The sequence below is a fragment of the Natator depressus genome, chromosome 6, assembly GCF_965152275.1.
Source record: "Natator depressus isolate rNatDep1 chromosome 6, rNatDep2.hap1, whole genome shotgun sequence".
NCBI lineage: Eukaryota > Metazoa > Chordata > Testudines > Cheloniidae > Natator > Natator depressus.
Window position 1 is genome coordinate 22,536,101 of NC_134239.1, and position 24,648 is coordinate 22,560,748.

Genomic DNA, 24,648 nt, shown 5'->3' on the forward strand with positions numbered 1-24,648 from the left:
CGCCCGTTCCCACCACTGCATCATTTAGCTCTGCTCTGAGGAAGGTCAGAGGACGCTGTTCAAAACCACAGGTGTCCTGTTTGCACTAGCACTGATCCCATGCCGTATGTTTGGGGGCCATATTGCATGAAGTTTATGTAACACTGTGAGGGGGGATTCTCTGCAGCTCCAGAGGGGAGCGGGACCAGAACTCCTGAGGTAACCAAAAACAGTGAGAGGTGATTATGGTGAATCAGTCAGGCTGTAAATACCTTCAGAGAGGTACCTCTCCTCGGACTGGTTCGCATATATTGGTTCAAACTGGGCTGTCAGAGACCAACAGAGAAAGAAAGGGCTTTTAGCATAAAACGTCGGCCTTTAAACTAACTCAGAGCCTTCTTTCTGATCCAGCAAATGGACAGGCCCTTCTATCCAAGGGCTGTGGGGGCAGCCATTAGAGCAGGGTTGGAAAGACTTAGGCCTGTTAGGGCCCCATAGAACTGATGGGTGGCTCCTGGTAGGTTTAAATCAGTTGGTTGTTTTCTCTGGAATGCCTTTACCGTAAGCATGAAGGTGTTTGCATAGAAAGCGCTGTGTGGTAATTGGAACTGCGGACAACACACCATTCATAGACCTCAGAGAGAAAGGGCACAGGCACTGGCTGTTAGGCAGACTGGCTTGCTTCGGATATCACTGTGCAGCCTTAAAACCTCCACGCAGAAGAGAGTGGGATGAGATCCCTACCCAGAGACAGGTGATGACTGGAGATCTGACGAGGCACTTCTGGAGTGGACCTCGAGGTGGAGGGGTAGAGGTGCAGTTACCCTGAAACTGCAACAGCCACTGCAAATGGAGCTGCAACATAAGAAATTTTAAGAAACAGCTTATTATAGCCACAGCCACACACAAGCGTGCTTGCAATAATGCACAAGCACCGGCACCACTGCCGCTGCATGTGCTTGGAGCCAGGCTCCCCGCTATCACAGCCTGCATCAAATCACTCTGCAGGGCTGCAACACTATTGTAGACTGAGGGTAGAAAGGCAGGACAGTCCAGTGATCAGGTCACTAGTCTGGTACCTGGGTCTCTGAAGTCCAAGTCTCTGTTCCACCCTAGACTTCCTGCATGACCTTGGGCAAGTCACTTAACCTCTCTGAGCCTTAGTTCCATGCAATGGGGATAACAGCAGTTCCCTACCTCACAGAGGTGCTGGGCGGATAAATACATTGTGAGGAGCTGAGATACGACAGTAATGGAGGCCATATAAGTATCTAAGATGGAAAGTGATGGCATTACAGCAGCACTGTTGCGCCTGCTCCTTCTACCCCGTTCCTAGTGTACTTCAATGACCATTCTGTGCACTGTGCCAGACTTCCTCTACTGGAAGAGTGCCATTTCCCCAATTCGGTACATACAAGTTTCCCAGTGTAGATTGTGCACTTGAAAGGCTCAGAGAATACAGCAGTGAAATACACAAGACTTTTTTCAAATTAGCTGCTACTTTATACACTGGGAAAAAAGACACCATCATATGGTTAAGGGGCTGGATTTTTCTTTGCCCTGGCACAAGGGCGCTAACCGTCCTGCCAGTGTCTTTCACAGCACAGTAGTGTTTGAACCCATTGCCAGGAATTTTACCATGATTAGCATATCTCATGAGACACCAAGCCACCCCAGTGCATGTTTCTTAGACAGGGCACATTTCTCCAGGTGGCTCCCCTTTGTCATTAGCTTGGTTCCACTGGCCAGTAGACAAGTGAAAAGAGTTTGATTAACAACAGAGGAGTCTGAAATCTCTTGTCCCACAGAGTAAGTATGCGACAGACAGTAGCGATGTTTTTGCCAGGCCCTGCACATACCACCCGCTCTAGGGGAAAGAGGGCTGCTCAGGCTCCATTCCCCCTTCCAATCCTTGCCCGCTCTGTAAGAGTGCTCACAAGGGCCAGTGGCATGCTAGTGGCTGGTGTGCCTACTTGCTTCACACTGGCCCCCGGCCCCCCGCTGCGCAGTAACCAACTCCTGTTGTTAATGCCCTGAGCCAGATTGAAACCAGACACCTCAAAGTGAAAGGCTTCTTGGGGGCCTGACCACATACATCTTTGCACTGACATCAATGAGCCTCTGAGCAGGTTCTGTCTCCCCCTCCCAGCAGCCTTGGTAAACAAAACACAAAAACACCACACCAAGGCCCCAGTTACACTGATACAGTAGCCATGTGTGACTGCGCTGTTCAGACATGGTCTTTATTGAACCATGTTGTAGATACTGTCTGGCCTAAAGACCAATCACCAAAAACTTAGAACTATGCTTTAAATAAAAAAAATTTAAAAAAAAAAAGGGGGGGGGGGGAGAGGGGTTTTGGCTCCAAAACAATTTCTAGCATGGCTTTGCCCAGTTCACATAAGTTGGACCAAACCATGGGTCCTACCAAGCCACCAGCTATTGGCACAACTATACAGCCCCATGTTACGGCCTGGCTCGCCGCGAGCCCCTTTTTGAGCCCAAAGAGGAAGGATGAACCTGTGGGTACGGCACTGGACTAGTGCACGGGAGCTTTGAGTTCAATTCCCAGCTCTCTAGAACATATTTCCTATGTGACCTTGGGCAAGTCACTTAATATGTTGGTGCTTCACTTTCCCTCCCCCATCTGCAAAATGAGAGATGCACACTCTCCCTCCTCTCCGTGCTGGGGGAGGAAGAGCTCACTGAACAGTTCACTTTCCCTTCATCACAATGGTAGAGGGGATCAGCTGTTTAAACAGATTGAATTACTCACAAGATCCTGTATTCTCCATCTGCCAAGATCAGGTTTTCCACCCCCCTTTCCATGCTACTTTATAGCCAAAGCAGGACTTGTCTGGGAGCTGGAACTAGAAGTAACAGTTTCATGTTCACGGTGCCTCAGAGACAGTTAATAAATCTTCCTGGAAGGAGAACAACAAAAACGCAGCTAAAGTGGCCTCGCCCAGCTGGAAGAGCAGAGACCGTATTGCCACTGCATGCAGTGAGTGCAGGCGTCTTGTATGAAACATCAGAGGGAGAAGAACGTGGCAGCAGCAAGAGGTGGCCTCTGTATCCCAGGGTGGGGATACAGAGAGAGTGAGCGAGTTCAGGGCTTGAAAAATCCACCTGCTACCAGGTACAAGTAGGAAACTTCCTCAGGTGATCCTACATTAGCAACTGCTGCAAGATTAAAGTCTATGAGTCTATGAGCTTTAAGGTCAGAAGCGACCATTATGATTGTCTAGTCTGACCTCCTGCACAACGCAGGCCACAGAATCTCACGCACCCACTCCTGCAATAAACCTCTCACCTGTGTCTGAGCTATTGAAGTCCTCAAATCATGGTTTAAAGACTTCAAGGTGCAGAGAATCCTCCAGCAAGTGACCCGTGCCCCACGCTGCAGAGGAAGGCGAAAAACCCCCAGGGCCTCTGCCAATCTGCCCTGGAGGAAAATTTCTTCCCGACCCCAAATTTGGCGATCAGCTAAACCCTGAGCATGTGGGCAAGACTCACCAGCCAGACACCCAGGAAAGAATTCTCTGTAGTAACTCAGATCCCACCCCATCTAACATCCCATCACAGGCCACTGGGCCTATTTACCACAAATGGTCAAAGATCAATTAATTGCCAAAATCATGTTATTCCATCATACCATCTCCTCCATAAACTTATTGAGCTTAATCTTGAAGCCAGATAGGTCTTTTGTCCCCACTGCCTCCCTTGGAAGGCTGTTCCAGTACTTCACTCCTCTGATGGTTAGAAACCTTCATCTAATTTCAAGTCTAAACTTCCTGATGGCCAGTTTATATCCATTTGTTCTTGTGTCCACATTGGTACTGAGCTTAAATAATTCCTCTCCCTCCATGGTATTTATCCCTGTGATATATTTATAGAGAGCAATCATATCTCCCCTCAGCCTTCTTTTGGTGAGGCTAAACAAGCCAAGCTCCTTGTGTCTCCTTTCATAAGACAGGTTTTCCATTCCTTGGATCATCCTAGTAGCCCTTCTCTATACCTATTCCAGTTTGAATTCATCCTTCTTAAACATGGGAGACCAGAACTGCACACAGTATTCCAGATGAGGTCTCACCAGTGCCTTGTATAACGGTACTAACACCTCCTTATCTCTCCTAGAAATACCTCACCTGACTGTATTAGCTTTTTTCACGGCCATATCACATTGGCGGCTCATAGTAATCCTGTGGTCAACCAATACTCCGAGGTCCTTCTCCTTCTCTGTTACTTCCAGGTGATGTGTCCCCAGTTTATAACTAAAGTTCTTGTTATTAATCCCTAAATGCATGACCTTGCACTTCTCACTATTAAATTTCATCCTATTACTATTACTCCAGTTTACAAGGTCATCCAGATCTTTCTGTATGATATCCAAGTCCTTCTCTGAATTAGCAATACCTCCCAGCTTTGTGTCATCCGCAAACTTTATTAGTACACTCCCACTTTTTGTGCTGAGGTCAGTAATAAAAAGATTAAATAAGATTGGTCCCAAAACCGATCCCTGAGGAACTCCACTCGCAACCTCCCTCCAGCCTGACAGTTCACCTTTCAGTATGACCCGCTGTAGTCTCCCCTTTAACCAGATTCTTATCCACCTTTCAATTTTCATATTGATCTCCATCTTTTCCAGTTTAGCTAATAATTCCCCATGTGGAACCGTATCAAATGCCGTACTGAAATCCAGGTAAATTAGATCCACTGCGTTTCCTTTGTCTAAAAAATCTGTTACCGTCTCAAAGGAGATCAGGTCGGTTTGGCATGATCTACCTTTTGTAAAACTATGTTGTATTTTGTCCCATTTACCGTTGACCTCAATGTCCTTAACTACTTTCACCGTCAAAATTTTTTCCAAGACCTTGCATACTACAGATGTCAAACTAACAGGCCTGTAGTTACCCAGATCACCCTTTTTTCCCCCTTTCTTAAAAATAGGAACTATGTTAGCAATTCTCCAGTCATACGGTACAACCCCTGAATTTACAGATTCATTAAAAATTCTTGCTAATGGGCTTGCAATTTCATGTGCCAGTTCCTTTAATATTCTTGGATGAAGATTATCTGGGCCCCACAATTTAGTCCCAGTTTCGCTTCTACCTCAGATGTGGTAATATCTACCTCCATATCCTCATTCCCGTTTGTCATGCTGCCATTATCCCTAAGATTCTCATTAGCCTCATTAAAGACTGAGGCAAAGTATTTGTTTAGATGTTGGGCCATGCCTAGATTATCCTTAACCTCCACTCCATCCTCAGTGTTTAGCGTTTAAACAGCCATTTTCTTCTCCCTTATGCAGTGCGGGGGGTAGCTGCTCTCCTCCAACAGCAGCCAGATAACATGGAGCAAGGGCTTAAATTAACTGGGCACCTCCTTTTCAGGCAGGGAACAGTCTTGCTGTTAAGCCAGTGGAACCGGGATTTTGGAAATCTGAGTTCGATTCCTGGCTCAGACACAAACTTCCTTTATGACCTTGGGCAAGTTTCTGTGCGCCTTGGTTCCCCATCTGTAAAACAAGGGGGATAATCCTTTATTTCTCCCACCCTCTGTCTATATTATCTATTTAGACTGTACACTCTTTGGAGCAGAGAAATTGTCCTTCCCTAAGTATATGTACAGTCCCTTGCACAATGGGGCTCAGGCCTTGGCTGAGGCCCCCGGTGCTACTGCAATGCAAAGAGTAATAATGCCCAGAGCACATCGAAACACAGTCCAGCACTCTAGCCTCTGCCCAGCAAAGCACAGACTCTGATGGGACGTAAGCACGTGCTTTAGTGGTTTGTTGAATTTGGATCACTAAAAAGAATCTCAACAGCTGGAGGGGAAGAGGGATGGGCTTCCCAGCAGGGCATTTCCCCTGAACCTGGTTGGTACCAACCCCTCTTTTCTTTCCTATAGGCTTCTGGCTAGAAAGCACATAGTAAATCGTTCACGCCTAGGAAGGGGGAGAGTCAGGCCAGGAAACCATGATACCCCACAGGTGAACAGACAGCACTGGCAGAATGTTGGCACAGGAAGGCCTGAAAGCGTGTGGTCATCCAGCTGCATTATAGGGACAACAGCACCGAGCAGTGGAAAACAAGGGCAGGAGCTAATTACAATATAAAAGGGTTTTAATGAAACAAACATCAAATCGCATTGCTGCCCCCACAAAGAGACCGCATTGGACTGCTCTAATCTGAGACCTCAATAGCCCCGGTTAAAAAAAAAAAAAAATCATTCAAATCCCCTCTGACACGAAGTCAAAGAATAAACATGCACTCCAGTGTGCACATCCATTCTCAAGCAATAATCCCAGCAGAAGCAGCTGTCATATGAAAAAGTAAGTAAGTATTTCAAGAGTTGATATTTGCAGACATGTAAAGGGAAGTTGCCCAAAGGAAACCAAGCCACTGACAGTGAGAGCTTTAAAAAAAAAAAAAAAAAAAAATCAGAATCAGTGTTGTTTGATTTTGAGTGATCTTGCAAAGTTAAAGCCGCAGCACACAGCTACCTGGCAAAGCCAAGCAATTCAGTTTTATCTCTGCCTTTAAATAACCTGAACAAAGATCTGCCTCCATGCTGGTGAGCGATGAGAGACCCGGGCAGAGCAAAGCTACATATTCGCAGTTAGGTTTTCTGGGTTTGTGCAAAGCAGTGTTATTTATGAAGTGCTACCATGTTATTTTTATTAGCATGCAGTGCAGGTATAAGATCCCAGCCTAGTTGAGGACTGGGAGTAGTGGGTGAGGCCCACCTAAACAATGGAAGGCCCACCCCGTCGGATGACAGAGGTGCCACACAGAACCCAGCCTTGCAGACTGCAGTCCTCTGGTTTACCCACAGACCAATTACAAGCAGCAACACTGCAAGGGAATGCACCCTGCCTGCCAAAAATGCCTCAGCTCTGACCTGGTATCCCTCCTGCACAAGAGAAAGGAGATCTGTCTCCTGGCCCATTCAGTCCCCCACCTCTGTTGAGGTGGCCTATAAGAGAGCCAGCTAAGGCCATGATGCTTTGAATAAGGTGAAGTGGAGTAAGACTAGCAAACTCATTTAACATCTGACACCCACAGCAACTCTTGATCACTAATGACCTGGCCTAAATTTGAACTCATGACGCAAAGATGAAAGTCTGCAGCTTACCAGACCCCTGAGGCATCAACTCCACCATGCATACATATTTTTTCAGACTGTAGCAGGAATAGCTACGGGCTACCATTCACAATAACTAGGCACTGTGCATGCAAGTCCTAACCACCCGCCATGAAACATTCAGCCCACCCTGCTGTCATGGCAGCGACTGAGAACCTGAACTCTGAGTATCTCAGCAATAAACTGGGACAGACTGCGACCGGACAGAGCGAGGCACTCCACGCAACCTAGGGGGCAGGGGAAAAGAACACCCACAACACACAAAGAACGTGCACATCAGCTGAAGATTGGCCTCGCACTGAAGGAGAGGCCAGAGAATGAGCTTTCAGAGCTACAGGCACCACTGAAAGAAGAGGAGCTTGAATTATTCCATTACTTAATGTCCCCAGGAAACCAGTAGGGCTCACTAATTATTGATGGCCTCTTTAAAGCCTTGCAGAGAGTGATGTGGAATCAGATAAGCTTGTGCTCTCACACACCCTGCCTCATTCTTCCTCCAGTTAAATACTTTGTTCGTTATTATAGTCTTACTTTCTGATACCCATGGAAATTCACAGCTCGGTTGGATGCTGACAGCAGTGGTGGATCTCACTCCAACTCCCTTCCTTGAGGCTTATGACTTCTGTGGGGTACAGCCATACAATAAGACCTGATCACAAGAAAATTCCACCCTGCAGAAGGCAGAGTTTGGGAGGAGACAAGTTTAGGCCTGGTCTACACTGGGTATTTACCCAGACCACAACCAGCAGCGTAGCTGCACCAGTTCGGACAAGCAAAGATGCTATTTGCACCAATTGGTCTTCCCCCAGAAAGGCCAGAGAGAGTCCTTGAAAGTTATTTACATTTAAAACAAAAAAAAACCACACACACACACCCCACAGTAAGCCATACTGACACACAACTTGCTACATATTAAGCACACAACACAAAGTAACAGGGAAAAATATGCTGCCATACATAGGCTGAATTTTGCAGCTCATTTAGCTTTCCAGGTAAATGCCTTGGTACCATCTATTTCAAGATTTGTATAAGGTTAACATCACCTTGGTATCGGAGCATCTGCACCACACCTGAGAAAACACATGCTGTGCATATGTGAGCAGCTAAGTTAGCCTGGCAGTTAATTGCCCCATTCTCTGAAGTGCACCTAAGAAAAGTGGCCTGCCGCAGCTTAGTATAATACATGGGTCCTGCTATTTATCAATATTTATGCAGTTATAAGAGAACTGAAAGTGTTACATGCATACACAGCATCTTATACATATAGTTATAGACGGAAAAGCATCGGACATATAATATGCTATTCCTCAATAATTAAAGTCTGCCATTATGGATACATACAAGGAAGTAGAATTAAGGTTCCATAGGCAATTGTAACGTTAGGCACCCAAAACTGGAAGTGCCTGATCATTAAATTAATATTCTCTTTGCATACTGTTTGGATTTCTATTCGTATTTTAATATAGATTAATGATTCTCACACTATGGCTCAGTTCCTCAGTGGTGCAAACAGGAGTTGCTCCACTGACTTCCCAGAATCATGCCTATTTACACCAGCTGAGATCTTCTTCCCAGTCTATGGAACACCAGTGGTGGGCACAGCCATTTCCAGGGGGAAGTTTTTAAGAAAGTCAGATGGGAGCGGGGCTAGGTCCTTGAGAGGCTGTGTCTGTCTCTGATGAAATGGTCCAGAGAAAAAGAAATAATGGAGACGATTCTGAACAGACTGTTATGTTCCACCGTAACATGTATACCACAGATTAAGTGCGCTCACTAGAGAGTTTGGCCAGCCCTGAGCATTCCAAACCACAGCTTGTTACACATTATCTCCACAGCCTGTGACAACCTCACAAAATACTCTGAATTTCTCTCTTCACAAACCTAGGCCTCTGACTTTACACACCGGAGGGGCCTGACTCACAGTTATGCTAATGACCTTTTATGCCATTCTGGCAGCACACATGAGGGACCTTAGAGTGGGTGCTAACAGCCCACTGAAAATACACCCTGTGCAGAGGGCCTCCCTGGCCATTGAGGAGTTAGTGGAAGGGTTCTGCACTAGCCCTGTTCGTAGACACCCCCTCCCCCCCCCCGACACAGGCAGGAGATGAGAACTATGCTGGAGGTGTGGCCTGGACACATTGTGCTCCGGATAGTCTGTTTCTCAGACTAGAGTGTATGCAGGAGTAGCCCTGTGGCTGCTCTAATTTAGACCAGCGGTCAGGCAGGTCCCTGCATGGCCCCAAAATTCAGTGTCAACTGAAAAGGAGGCCATAGGTCTAGTTATATTTAACCCTATTACTACACCTTGGCAGGTCTTGCAGCTTATAAATCATAGTCCCTGCTCCAGATACCGAGCTGAAGGAATTTCTGCAGGAACCACTGTATTCCCTTCCCATGGAGCCAGTATAAGAGTGGAAAGCAAGGGAATGCACTAAAAGTTTGTGACAGAAAGGGGGGGGGGGGGTGAGGTGAGGAACAATCATGGTTAACATTCTTTCCCTCTGCCATGCCTGAGGCGCTCTAAAGAGAGATGAATGGAGTGATGCCCAGATAATAGCAGTTGGGTAATGTGGTTTGGGGAGCTGTCTGAAGCAGACAGGGTGGAGAGGTGCTGAAGTGGAGCCTCTTGAGTCTGGTCGTTCCCAAGATGACCCAGTGAGTGATGCCCACTTGAGCCAGAGGGCCCAGAAAAGGAAGCACTGTTTAGCTAAAGTGAGAGCCAGCCTGGCAGGGTTCCTCAGAAATCCTCACCACCAGGTTGCTCAGGTGAGCACAGTGGATACGGCCAGATCTTCCCTTTGCCAAGACAGTTGGAGCCACCTCCCCCTCTCATCACAGCTGCCTAACCAAAGTGTGCCACTTTTCCACAGCTGTCACCCACTTGGTAATTACCCCAGAAGAGAGAGAGATTGTGTGTCTTCAGCTAGCCCTAGGGAATGAAGTCTGGGTTGGGCTCTCAGCTTAGTGAAGATTCATCCGAGTCTGCAAGATGGCCACCATCTGGGACAACACAGGTATTGAATCGGGGAGTTCCAAAGACTCAGGCCTTGGGCTTTACAGCTTGAGCTGAAGAGCCAGATTCTCAGGCTTGCACAGTGTCATGCCCTGTGGCTGGGCAAGGATGAGGGGGGAATACATAACATCCCTGTGTAACACCTGGATGCACCCTCCCAAGGGTGGGTGATCGATTGGTCACTCCCTCTCTGTGGGACCTCTCCAGTTCCTTGGGGGTATTTGGTTGCAGTGAAGAGATGATCACTTGATACTCCTGAGATTTTAATAATTATCTATTTTAAATTCTTTGTGCAGCCAGAACACACACTCCAACAAAAATTACTCTCCTTCTGGTAATAGCTCACCTTACCTGATCACTCTCGTTACAGTGTGTATGGTAACACCCATTGTTTCATGTTCTCTGTGTATATAAAATCTCCCCACTGTATTTTCCACTACATGCATCCACTGAAGTGAGCTGTAGCTCACGAAAGCTTATGCTCAAATAAATGTGTTAGTTTCTCAGGTGCCACAAGTACTCCTTTTCTTTTTGCGGATACAGACTAACACGGCTGCTACTCTGAAACACTCCAGCAAGACTACTCCATGTAGTAAGCACTGTGCCCCATCCTAAGTACTACCCCTGGGAGTAAGTGTTGACACCCTGCATCACTTATTTTTAGGTGTCAGCTCTCATCTTGCACTCCACTCCGGCTCCGCACAATGTTTCCCCTCTCTGCTTTCTCTTCTGCTGCCCCACCTCCAGAAGCCTCCCCCTCTGCTTGGCCTCCCTCTGAAGTATTTCACAATACTCAGCATGACAGATGTTATGCAAGAGTTATTGTACATGCATGTGAAATATGAGGCTTGTACCCTAGTGCACTAGAGATCAGTGAAGTTCTCCTTAGAAAGAAAAGGAGTACTTGTGGCACCTTAGAGACTAACGAATTTACGAAAGCTTATGCTCAAATAAATTGGTTAGTCTCTAAGGTGCCACAAGTCCTCCTTTTCTTTTTGCAAATACAGACTAACATGGCTGCTACTCTGAAACCTGTCGTTCTACTTAGAGATGGGCCTGAACCAAAGCCCCAGACCCAAACAGCTCCCAAACTTTGAGGACGTATAAAATCCAAACATTTACCTCAAGCCCCTCTCTAGCTAGGACACATGCCAAGGTATCATTGCATAGATAGAAATCTAGAACATGGGATCAGACAAAACACAAGACCTGGGACCTATTTCCATGCTCACAAGCTTCCAGGCCTTTGTGCTGACTAGGAAATCATGCAAATGTTACCCATTGCCAATACCCAGATGAATGGGAAGGGCAGTAAGGGAAGCGAATGGACCTGACACATTATCAGTCATTTATACTGATTGGTTAACTGAACACTGTACATGTCCCTCACGCGATGGTGACAGCAAATCTGACTAGGTCTCTGGTGTCTTGATAGGATATTAACAAGGTTGCTAGATCTAAAAATTGACCACTGATGTTACTGGAAAATGCTCCCATACTGTAGTTCTTCTAAAGTCTGGATTTGATCCATATTTTACCTCCCCCTGCAAATAATGCAACCCTTGTGATTCTCCACATAAGCAGCCTTACTCCAAGTCTCACTGTAAAACAAACTGGCCCACACATATGGTGATAAGAGATACCATGACTTACTGGGTTGGATTTTAATGCAAATAAAATAATGCACAGCTGAAATCCTGAAGGTAAGAACCTCAGTGCGGGGCAACTGTCAAGGAAGGTAAATCCCGATTAAAGACTTGTACTTACTTTCTGGGGCATAGGTTAGAATAACTCTTTTTGTTAGGAGTCTGCTATGGCCTTGCTTTCAAGGATACCCAGCTGAGCAAGCTCAGTGAGCAGCAAGCCGAGAGAAAGCACCTAATGTCAGAATCCTCTCATATAAGATTCTGAGGTATCTGTTATTTACTGCTTTATTTTGATGACCCATTGAGTGCCTACTTGCAGACAGCTTTAAATAAAGCGATCCACAGAGAGCAACATTGATCAGAATCATTGCAGCTGCAGCCTGAAATAGCAGCAACCGCCATGCTGCTGTGTGTATTACAGTCACGGCTAGATTGATGCAGTAGTGGCTCAGAGACTGATGCACCTTTGTGCAAGGGGCTGCACAAACACACGCACTGTAGTAGGAAACAGCCCCTGCCCCAAATATCTTACAAGCTAAATGGGCAAGGCAGAGAATGGACAGGAGGAGAAACAGAGAGTGAAGCAACTCTCCCGAGGACACACAGCAGGTCAGTAGCAGAGAACAGAACCCAAGTGTCCTGAGTCCCAGACCAGGGTTTCTAACCATTGGGGAATTTAAACAAATAAAAAAAGATAAACCAAGTAAATGCACCTTGCACTCTACCCTGAGGTCTGCTAGACTCCAGCAGGCTGTCAGGGCGTATGAATTAAAAAGGTTAGAAACCTTGATTGAGAAAGGCTGGGTGCTTTGGAAAGTTCAGTTTATATAACTACACACACACAGCCACAGTCTTAATGTAGTAGAAGTCAGCACTTTGCAGGAGTTGGAGTACAGCAACGGACGCAAGCACACGTGGATTCTTTTCCTAGCTGCGTCATTGACTTCCAATACAACCTTGAGTAAGTTACACAGGAAAGCAGAAACACAGATGGGCTATCTGTAAACAGGGTATAATAAAACTGACCTCTCTCAAAGGGCTGTTGGTCAGGCTTAATTAACTTAAGCTTGTGAAGTGCTTTGAGATCCTCTGACGAAGAGCTCTAGAGAAATACAAAACATTTTTACAGCTACAGGGCTCACCAGAGAAAAATGTGGACGTACGTCCTGAGTCTCTGCTCACTTACACTGGAGTACAGGAGGAGTAACTCCATTAAAGTCAATCGGGTGACATCAGCATGAAGGAGCGGAGAATCAGGCCCACAGTTCATCAACTAATTTTGTTACAGTTGATTTCAGTTCACGGCTGAAGTCATACTAAGGGTGTCCAGGGACCTGTGTGTCATCCACAAGGCCTGCTTTTTGCTCTATGTTCCCCAGAGACTGTATGCAAACTGGCAGGAGTGAACATGCTGGCAGTCCATAGAGTCAGGCTGGCGTGAGACCTCAGTTTGAAAGCAGAGGGACAGATTCCCAGTTTATGGGGCTGTAAGAGTGAAGCAGCATGAGAAAGTACCATACTTGAGAGCAAGGGCAGCAGAGAATCATACGCTGATGCTAGGACAGTGGTCTCCACAATTAAAAGGCTCCTAAGACTCCTTGCAGCCCCATCTGGACTGGCTCAGGTCAAGGTTTCTCACAGAGAAGAAGAAAGCCTGCTGAGACAGATGGGCAGGAAGCATTGCAGAGGCACAGCTTTACATGAACATCCACCTTCTGCACTTAATGCATTTTTCCATCAGTCCAGAGAGAGACTTACAAACATTAATTAAGCTTCATCACCACACAGCTGAGATAGATCAGACCACAAATTAATCATTCCCAGCTCACTGACCTGAGGCCCAGGGCAGTGGAGGGGACTCACCCAAGGTCACAAAGCAAGTCAGTGTCACATCCAGGAACAGAAACCCAGAGTCTTACCTCACAGTCCCTGCCATAACCACTGGGTCCCTTCCAGACACCCTGTAAGGGAGTGCAAAACTTCAAAACTACATCGCTAAACAGGAACAAAGCAACAAATCAGGTCTTGGAATATGCAACGCTCAACTCACTGGTTTCCTCTTATCTCTTGCGGGTGGGGGGAGGGGAAGCAGCTTTGGGAAAGAAACAGCACTATGAATTTGCCCAACTTTCCAGCACGGCACGGCTGAGCCACACGGACCGAGGGGTGTCCCAGGGACGCCGCCTCCTCACTGGAAACGCTGCTGCCCTGGAGCAGACAGGTAGAGATGCAGTGCAAGGTAAAGCAAGAAACGTTTACAAAAAGGGGGCATGATGCAACAAATTGGGGGGGGGGATACAAAAAGGGAGGGTACCTCGAGTGCATCTGGAGTGATTATGCCCCCACCTCGTAGTAGCAGAGGAGTGCATTGCAGCCAACAGCATGTCAGCCCACGGTTTCTCTCTGCATTACAGAGGGAGAAAGGAAACACACACACACACAGGCAGCCTCATCCCTGCCCGGCTGCAGGCCAATGCACAGCGCCGGGGCACTCGCCAACCCTAGTGCATTTGCCCAGCGCGGAGCGCGGCGATCCCCGCCTCCCAGGGGGAGGCAGACGCCGGGTCCCAGGGCTGGCGAAGGGGAGGCTGGAAAGGGGACGGGCAAGAGCCTCCCCCACCCCGACCCCAAGCGGCATCCCTGGGGAGGCGGGAGGGGCGCCCAGGGGCACTTACCGGGCTCCCCGCGAGCCGCTGCTCCGCCTCTGCCTGGGATGGGGAAGCAGCCGCAGCCTCCCTCTCTCTGGCTTTCCCTTTAACTGGCGCAAAGCAGGAGGTCTGCACGATTCCTTTCCCAGCCCCACACGGCAGCTCGCCTCTGCCCCCTTTGGCCGCTTTGCAAAGCTACAACCTCCCTCCCTCCCAGGCCCCCGCAGGAGGTTTCACGTGCAAGCGTCCACGTCAGTAGAAAGTCTCCATGACTAACACAGACACACACGCCCCCCCGCCGCCCCCACGGGTGCATTGCATTAGCACGGGACTGCTAACGCCACCCGCAGGCGCAGGGATGTGGTTACAGCCCCCTCGCTCCCAGGCCCAGGGTTCTTGCTAAGCAAGAGCTGCCTTTCGGGGAAAAGGGGAAAACCAACCTCCTTTCCTGCCATCCCTTTGACAGAAGTGTTCATTGCAAAAGGCAGGGTATTGAGTAACAAACAAACAAGGCTCCTACATGGCGCAGCAGACTGCGATCAAGCGATGGAGTCCCAATTTCAGAGGGGCAGAGCACCCATCACTGGGGCCGGGTCAATCGTGGATTTTTCGGTTCGCTGGCCATTGTAAAAAGACAGGAGAGGAAAGGTGTGTGTCCGGCCCAACGAAACATTGTGTTTCCATTTTGGCCGTTTTCGATGTTTTTGATTTATTTTAAAATAGAAATTAGATTTCAAAACAAAACGTCATTTCGACGACAGCAACAACAACAAACCATTTTGCTTAAAAAAAAAAAAAAGGCCACGTGAAACAATGTGGCACTCTCGACACAAATTTGCAAAGCATTTGCGGGATCACCAAAGCTGCATTTTTTCCCAAAAATATCGCTCAGCTCCACTTGCAGGCACTTAGTACTTGCACTAACTGTCCATGTGGATAAACACAGCCCCTGCAGGGCGGGCACAGCAACAGGGGTAAGGGCACACAGTGGGGAGCATAGGCCACTCGCTCCATGGAAATGGGGGGGGTCACCCTGCAGACCTCCCCCCACCAGCGTACAGACTCGGCAGTAAGGCTACACCCAACCCTGACACAGCACAAGGGCCGGGTCTGCCCTAGAAACACCCTTCCCCTCAGTGCCAGACGTAGGGCTCTAGCGAGCAAGAGGGACAGAGTCTCGGTCACGTGCCCAGCCCCGGCCCCCCAAGTGGCGATTTAAGTCACTCCCAGCTGCTCCTAATATCTTAACAGACACGCCTGCTTGGGACCACTGCTGGAGATGGTGCGCGACTCTCACAGCTTCGCTTTGCTTCCCCTCAGAATCTATCGTTCTGCGGGGAAACAAAAAAACCCTGCAGTGGACATGAATTCTGCATGTGCCCCGTGACACAGAATTGCCCCTTGGAGGATCACTGCCTACAATTTCAGGACATTACCTGCCCCTCTCGGAGTTCACTGTATGCTCCTGGGAGGGAATCATAAAAGCGGAGGGCTGGAAAGGACCTAGAGAAGTCAAGTCCCGCCCCCTGCCCTGAGGCAGGGCTCTAATAACCCATCAGGACACAAAACCACCATGTCCCAACAAAACATCAGGCGAGTATGAGACAGGAAGACCTATCCTGCTGTTGCAACACCGAGTCCCGAGCCGCTCCTCACTGTCAAGGCTCTTCCACGGTTCTCCCACCCAAGCCCTGCCCCTGTACAGCGCCGGAGAGAATGGGGTCAGAGGGATCCACCCCCACAATCGGGACACTAGGGGGTCTCCGGGCCATTGCAGCAGAGCGCGGCCAGGCTGCATCTTCGGGGCAGTGACGAGAAACAGTAACTAGCCTCTCAGCAGCCACAGGGCACGGTCCTCTTGCAGACACAGCGCCGAGATCAAACCCGTGCGTGCACACCCACACCGAGCAAACCCCCGGCAGCGAAGCGGGCCTTCCTTTTTTGTTCAGCAGAAGCCGCCCAGGGAGGTGACAGAGGCACCCTGGGGCAGGAAGGCGGGCTGGGCTCTCTCTCGTTTGAAGCGGCTCTTCCTGCTCACTCATTCTGTGCTTTCTTACTGACAACAGCGCGGGGGGTGGGTTCGCCCACGGAGCGATCCGGATTTAAGTTACACGGGAGCACGTGTCAAGCTTTGGCCGGATTCAGACTCCCCACCAACGCGGGGTTGAGTCATACCCTTGCAGCCGTTTGGGCAGCATCCGAAAGGCTGGATACCTGCCGCTGCATTCTCCCTGGATGAGTCACGTTCGCGCACTCCGGCCAGAAAGCAGCCTTTCTGGCTGCAAAAGTGGGTGGCGCCCAGATTAGCATAGGCTGGGCGCGAGTGACTCACAAATCCGCTAAACTCTGCCTTTCTCTCATCAGCAGCGCCTGTGGGATGAGCTACTCCGCAGCCAAGGCTGCCTATGTACAGGCATCTTACTCAAAACAGGTGTTTTAGCTGAACCCACGTTGGGAGTAGCTCCTGACTCCAGTTAATAAACACTTTCCCAGCAGCTGGTCAGAGATCCGTTGTTTTCAGGTAAAACACTGAGAATATTATTGCAGAGAGGGGCTGAAGGATGAAATGAACTGATCTGCTGCAAATCTACTCATTGCTTTCAGTGTGGTCTCTTGTACAGACCCAGATTTCCTGGATACATTGTCTAATTTAATCAACCAATGTCTCTTGTACCAATCAGCATGATTTCTTAGCATCATCCAAGCAGGAGCTGGGCCAGCCTGAAGGGAAGAATGGGACCCAGGTGACAGGTCCAATTTCTGACTTTGCTGCTGACTTCTGGTGTGACCTCAGGCACGTCCTCAAAGGTATTTGGTGCCTAATACTATAGAAATCAATAGGAGTTAGGTGTCTAAATGCTTTCAGGAATCTGGCTTTTAGTCTCTCTGTTTCCTGTCTGTAAAATGGCCTCCATCTCTCCTTTCTGTTTAGATGGTGAGCTCTTTGGGTCCAGGACTGTCACACATACACATCATGAGAAACACCTGGCATCATGGGGCTCTGGTCACACATTATTAATAACTAATAATGCCATGGCCATCTTCTCTGCAGGTCCTTCACTGAGGTCTTATTTCACAGGCCTTTTTCAGAGGCAGATCTCTAAGGGAGAAGAAAAACTCACCAGCCAATGTGCCGTTGACTCTATTGAGGGAAAGCTTTGCCAAGAGATGCTTTTTGCAACTCAGGGCCCAATCCAAATGCCATGCAGGTCTTGAATTGGATTGGGATCCAGCCCTAAAAGTGGCAAGACACGAAGTCAACCTGATATCCTGCAGTAGGGAGTTCCAGAGGTTGGCATCCTTTACTGCAAAAGCTTTCCCCCAGCTCCTGGAAGCTTCACCCTGGCTAGGCACAGTGTCCCGGTCAATCTGGTACTGTTGGTTTGAGGCGGGAAGTCTAGTTCTGTGAACTGTTCAGGTATAGAGACTAGAAAAAGTTTAGTGGCAGGTTCCTGAACAGCACCAGTTTATTCTGAGTAAAAAGCAATAAATCCTATCCTGACTGATGGGACTTAGTCACCATGTCAATAGGGAAGAGGGCATCAAGGGAGTCTTCCTCCTTTCCCCATGGGCAAACCTGGGGTGAATTTAGCCTTATGCTGCAGTATAAAGGATCTGGATCTCCCCCTCATGGAATTTCTCTGGGTATCACAGGGCTGATATAACAGCCCTTTGCTTCTCCCCGCCTTGTATTCTTGGTATTAAGGTGTGCTGGGATATAGCCAGACTGCTCTGACCTCCAGCTGTTCTGGGCTGCTGGATGACCCTTTGGGGCCGTTGCAGCCCAGGCATGCATTAGAGCAGCTCCTGGGGCTGATTTGGCCCTGGTAGCCCCAGAATTACAAAGATGCAAACATAGCACAGAGCTGTCTTCTCCTTCACTGCCACATGCACCGCCAGCCTGGGCTGTGCCTCCTGAGAAATGCAGTTCAGAATCAGGGCCTACAACTGTGAACTGAAGCACTGATCTCCTACTTGATGGTACAGAGCATGTTCTCACAGTTTAAGTTTTCATGGGTTAGAACCAGACTAACATGGCTGCCACACTAAAACCTCATACCCTAGTAGGTATGGAGGTTTTAGTGTGGCAGTAAGTAGGAGAAGTCTAGCCTGGAGACCCAGCACTCACGGTCTGTCTCTATTTCAGATCTCATTGTTTTCCAAGGACACTTCATATTTAACCTAGACTCTTTAGGACAGGGGTGGGCAATCTTTTTGGCCCGAGGGCCACATCTGGGTGGGGAAATTGTATGTGGGGCCATGAATGTTGGGCTGGGGCAGGAGTGTGGGAGGGGGCGTGGTGTGCAGGAAGGGGCTCAGGGCAAGGGGTTGGGGTGCAGGAGCAGTGCAGGGCAGGCAGTTGGGGGTGCAGGGTGTGGCAGGGGCTCAGGGCAGGGGGCTGGTGTTTGGGGTACAGGCTGTGGCCCAGCTCCACTTACCTTGAGCGGCTCCAGGGTGGCAGCAGCATGTAGTGGGGCTAAGGCAGGCTGTCTGCCTGCTGTGGCCCCGTGCTGCTCCCAGAAGTGGCCAGCATGTCCGCAGTGACTTCTGGGGGTGGGGTGGGGTAGGTGGCTCTGCCATGTGCTGCCCTCACATGTAGGCACCACCCCCAAAGCTCCCATTGGCCACAGTTCCCCATTCCCGGCCAATGGGAGCTGTGGGGGGCAGTGCCTACACGCGAGGGCAGCACACGGAGCCTTCTGCTCCCCTCCCCAGGGGCTGCAGGGACATGGTGCTGGCTGCTTCTGGGAGTGGCACGGGGCCAGGGCAGGCAGGGAGCCTGCTTTGGCCATGCTGCGCCACAGGGCTGGTAGTCCCATGGGCTGGATCCGGCCCGCGGGCCGTAGTTTGCCTTCCCTTGCTTTAGGAGTACCTTCTGCAGCTCAGACTTGGCTCCATTTAGCCCACCCACCTCTTAATACCTGCCCTGAAAATTTAGTCATGCTTTTGCCAGACCCCCAGATCAGTGTTACAAATGTCAACTACTATCCAATAAATCTAATTTCAATCCCTAGTAAAATAACAGAACAAATATGAGGAGAAAGAAACCTGTAAACAGCTCTAGAATAATGAAACCATCCTTATGGCAAAATTCAGAACCTCTGGTTGATCACTGAAAAACTTCTTGCCTACTGAACCAATGTGCCTGTGTCACACATTGCTCAAAGGCTCCCTGGGTTAGATTTTGCTGTCAGTTCCACTGGTGTAAACCGGGAGTGATGCCAGTGGGACCACTTCAGATTTGCACTGGTGTCACGGACATTGGAATCTGCCTCTTGGTCTGTAGAAGTCAGAAGCGACTTTTGTTTTCTTCTGTCAGTTAACTGGTGATACACTGGGATGACTGGCCGCAGGGGTTAATTTGTAATGAAAGAGGTGCTGGGGCTCAAGCAATTTTTAAAAATTCATAACTGATGCAGGTTTCAGAGTAGCAGCCATGTTAGTCTGTATTCGCAAAAAGAAAAGGAGTACTTGTGGCACCTTAGAGACTAACCAATTTATTTGAGCATAAGCTTTCGTGAGCTACAGCTCACTTCATCGGATGCATTCAGTGCCACTAGTACTCCTTTTCTTATAACTCATGCAGCAAGCCCAGAGGTGCCTGGCTATGAACTGCCAAGCCTAGAGGTGCTGAGGCTCAGCTGTGGCACAAATTAAGCACTATCTTACCAAGAAGGTAGATTTACTTTTTGCAACTCTCCTGAATACCAGTTTCTTTAATGAAGCCAGAGATGGTGGTAAGTATTGTTTAGCAAGTGAAGTTTTCTGTTGATTTTTCCTATTTTTAATTGGAACAGATGGAGTTTGATTTTCTCACTCTCATTATGTGTTGAGAATAACAACTCTTAGATCAGTGCTGAGGAGGCGGAAAGGGGTCACCACACAGCCCTGCAAATGCTCTTGCAGTCTGGACTTGGCTATGTAGAAATGCAGCTTGGAACGCAGAGAAAAGACAATGGGTACATGAGGTATTGATTAGACACCCCCCCGCCGTCATGTGATGGACCTTCAGCTGGTGAGCAATACGCAGCATGCGCTTCAGAAGCACAAATCGCTTCAGAGGCACAAAGGCTGCCAGACAAATTGGATTGCTTTTTCAAATAGAATTGCAAAGGCTCACTGTACCAAATGCCTTACTGAGACCCAAGCTATATTCCATCCCCTGCATGCCTGGTTCTCTGCAGTCAGTGCAACTCCATGGACAGTGGGTTTACTCCTGATTTACACCCGTGGAAGTGAGAGCAAAAATCAGTCTGTGTCTCTCTCAAAGCCTTACCTCCACAATTAATTCTGCTGGCACCGTCACGTGGATTGAAAACTGAGCGAATGCAGTCAGAGCTATAAACAGCAATGTGTCAAGGGAGCTGCAGCAAGCCTAGATGTCAGGTCCTGTTTTATTTACCATCTTCGCTAAGCGGGAGTGAAACGGCATGTTAATAACATTCAGAGTTGATGCTGAATTTAGTGGTGATGTGAACAGAGGACAGAGAAATAGTACACAGGGACTCGGGTTTGAACCCACACCCACTGAAGTCATTCTAGATTCTTCCCATTAATGTCCCTGGGCTCTCACTGGGCCCCCAGTCAGAGTCAGAAATGGGGACAGGAACTAAGAAACTAACAGAGCTGCTCAAAAACCAGGAACGTTTTTGTGAGAAATGTGTCCCTTTTTTATTGAAAAATGTTGAATTTTGAAAAGTTTCCACCAGCCCTAGAAAATAAGCCTCGGTGTGGGAGAACACGAGCGAACGTATCAGCAGGAAAATAGCCGCAAGGCTAAAGAGGCAACAGACAGTGGGGACCTGAGGTGGGCACATAACGGACTACAAATATCTGAGATGGTGACACACAAGGGAGAGAAAAGGAGTCCTTGTGGCACCTGAGAGACTAACAAATTTATTTGAGCATAAGCTTTCGTGAGCTACAGCTCTATCATAAAAGGCGTATGGGCAGAAGTGATGGGAGGCTGTTAAAAAAAGGAAAACACAGGTCAGGCAGAGCATGAGAAAATATAGTGGAGAGACTGTCATGCATAGGCAGAGGCTCACTCTCGAGCAGGGGTTGGCAACCTATGGCACGCATGCCAAACACGGCACGTGGGCCAATTTTTAATGGCACGCTGCTGCCTGCCGGACCTGGGCAGACAGCAGCGTGCCACTAAAAATCCGGCCCGGCCCGCTCTTTTCTGCCTCCCGCCCACGGCTCTCTCCTTGCAGGGCAGGCAAGCTTCCCCCTCCACCCACCTCTTCCCCCAGCGCGCTGGGTTCCTGCCCCTCCTTCTCTCCCTCCCTGCGGCCGATCAGCTGACGGCCCTTGCTACGGAGGGGGAGAGGTAAAAGCGGAGCCGCAGCGCGCTCTCTGCTCTGGGGACGTTGGGGAAGGGGGTGAAATTGGCATATGCCCTCCAGCCCCCTCCCGTGAGCCGCTCAGGGCAGGGGGCTGGGAGCACTCCCATGTCCCCAGGCCAAACCCCCAGCCCTCTGCCCTGACCCCTGCACCCCCCCAGCCTTCTTCCCTGACCCCTAAACCCTCCTCACACACACCCAGCCCTCTGCCCTCACCCCCACACACCCCAGCCCCATGCCCTGACCCATGCACCCTCCCCACAACCCGTGCCCTGACTCTGGCACCCTCCACACATACCCAGCCCCTCCACACCCCATGCCCTGACTCTTGCAGCCCCCACTCCCACCCTGAGCACCAAATGGGAGCTCCTGCACACACACCCCCATTCCCACCTGCACCCCTCGCACCAAATAGGAGCTGCCCAGGTAAGCACTCCACACCCAAACCTCCTGCCCCAACCCTGAGCCCCCTCCCTCATTCTAGCTCCTGGCCAGACCCTGCACCCCAACCCCCAGCCTGCTCCTTCACCCCCAGCCCTGTGCTCAGCACACTCCCACCCTCAGCTCAGTGCAGAGAGAGGAAGAGAATGGCTAGAACCAGGGAGAAGGTAGGTACTCAGCCCACTGCCAGTCTGGGGTCCCAGCCACCAGCCCCTCTCAGCCCACTGCCAGCCCGGGGTTCTGGCTGCTGGTCCCTTGCCAGCCGGGGTCCCGGCCGCAGGCCCCGCTCAGCCTGCTGTCGGCCTAGATGAACGGAACTCCCGGCCGGCAGTGGGCTGAGCAGGTCGGTGGCGTAAGATCAGCATTTTAATTTAATTTTAAATGAAGCTTCTTAAACATTTTGAAAACCTTGTTTACGTATGACAATAGTTTAGTTATATAATATATAGACTTAGAGAGAGACCTTTAAAAAACATTAAAATGTATTATTGGCACGTGAAACCTTTAATTAAAGTGAATAAATGAAAACTCGGCACACCACTTCTGAAAGGTTGCCGACCCCTGGTCTAGAGCAGGGGCAGTCAATAGGTGGACCGCGGGTCAAATCTGGACTACCAGACACTTTTGAACAGACTGTAAAATCTTTTTAATTGACTTATGACTTATTTTCTCTGGAGTCTGGATCTTAACTATACCTTGACCAAGAAATTTGGACCTTGACAAAAAATAATTGACTAGCCCTGCTCTAAGGCTGGATGGCCTTCTGGTTAAGGCCCAGGGCTAGGACTCAGGAGATCTGGGTTTAAGTCTTACTCTGCCCCAGACTCTCTCTGGGACTTCACCTGAATCTCTGTGTCTCAGTTCCCCATCTGCAAAATGGAGATATTGCTTCTATGCCCATTTTGACGGGAAGAGCTTTGGGGCAGCCTGTCTCACTCCATGTATATAATGTGCTTAGTGTAATAGTGCCCCAGTCTTGGTTGGTGCCGCTAGGTGTTAATGCAATCACAACACTATTCTTAATGCTCCTAGGACCTGGTGTTTAAAAACCAATGACCTCTTATGTTTTTTTCCATCTCTGATTTGTCTGTTGCCAGAGTGAGCGGGTATTGGGACTCACCCCAGTACCAGTACTCCCAAGCTATGTTTAGTGTTGCTTTCACTAGACAGCCCTGTTCCAGAGCAAACTGAAGTCATATCACAATACGGTGTAGTATTACAACGTGGAAGAGAGACTTCTATGGCCCAAAGATGCTGATGCAGGGCACAGGGCAAATGGTCACCGCCTGTCAGTCTTCCTCAATTTCCTGCTCTGTAAACTGCAGCTAATATCCAATTTTACAAGGGTGTTGTGAAGTTTACTTAATGTTAATCCCCTGAAGGGGCATCTGCAGGGATTATCCCCCAACGCCTGGATCTAAAACTTCTACTGCTTGAGCTAAAGGAGGAACTCCATTCGTTTGGCGAGGGTAGCAGCCTCGCCAATCACGTACATAGTCCTGCCCCTAGAGAGAGACAGAGATCCACACTGAGAAGCTGGGAATTACCACTCACAAAGGTGAAGCGCTTTGAGATCTTTCTTAAGGTGCATTGCACCTTTAAATGCCATAAATCTATTTGGCCAAGTGGACTCAGCCTAGGGATGAATTGTGCTCAGCGTACATACTGCCCTGCGGACATTACTTTTTCTGGCAATTGCCACCCTGGAGACCACACGTACTTTTGTCTAGCAAGGAAGGGGTTAAAACAGTTATGATTTAAAGTGCTCTCTCCACACTGCAGTCATTGTACTTCTTTTTTTGGCTCCGCTACATAAAAAGTCAGCCCTGTTCAAGCTGGGTCTGAAACTTGAATGTAGCAAGCGTCCCACTTCCTCTGACAGCTGCAAAGAAAAGAAACAGAGGAAAGAGGATGCATATTCAGCCAACCCCAAAGCTGTTGCCAAGGTTCCCTGTTCTAAGCGAATGTGAATTCTTTCTTCTGACAGCCGAGAGAGAAATTTTAAACCCTTCTGTACAAAGGGGAGCTTAAAGATCAGTAGCAACTTGAAATGGATTTGATTTTTTTTTTTAAAAAAGGTGTCACTGTGTTTAAGATCATTGCCCTGGAGTTCTTTCCATATATGTCCACAGGCATTAAATTAGGCCCTAAAAGTTTCATGAGAACACTGTCAAGGCACCTAAGGAAAAAAAGAGATAGGATTCAATGGCTTACTTATAAACATTTCCCCCTCAATAGCTCATGCTTGTAACTTAAAAACTAGAGGTATATTAAATATTCTGATGTTCAGCTTTCTGCAATTCTTCTCTGTAAGCTCCCCGAGTGCATGCTTTCTCTCAATAGCAGTGCCCCTACCCCCAGATGTCAGCCAAACTGAAGGGCAGGTAACTTTCAGGAGAAAGGATGATGTAGATAAGGAATTGGAT

The 24,648-nt window shown here is 48.8% G+C and overlaps 1 protein-coding gene across 5 annotated transcripts in view; it reads right to left on the reverse strand.

Annotated features, from left to right (window-relative positions):
- Positions 1 to 18,893, reverse strand: part of SLC25A22 (solute carrier family 25 member 22) — an 86,796-nt gene extending 67,903 nt beyond the window's left edge. The window contains exons 1-4 of one of the 5 annotated variants that reach the window (XM_074954775.1): positions 14,463 to 14,619; positions 14,102 to 14,190; positions 13,838 to 13,995; positions 13,707 to 13,748 (exon numbers count right to left, since the gene is read on the reverse strand). The gene's annotated coding sequence lies outside the window, so the exon portion shown is untranslated. Of the gene's footprint in view, positions 1 to 723; positions 835 to 13,706; positions 13,749 to 13,837; positions 13,996 to 14,101; positions 14,191 to 14,462; positions 14,620 to 18,874 lie in introns of those variants that run through there. The other 4 variants (XM_074954774.1, XM_074954777.1, XM_074954780.1 and 1 more) reach the window with 4 other exon arrangements.
- Between the last annotated feature and the right edge of the window lie 5,755 nt (positions 18,894 to 24,648).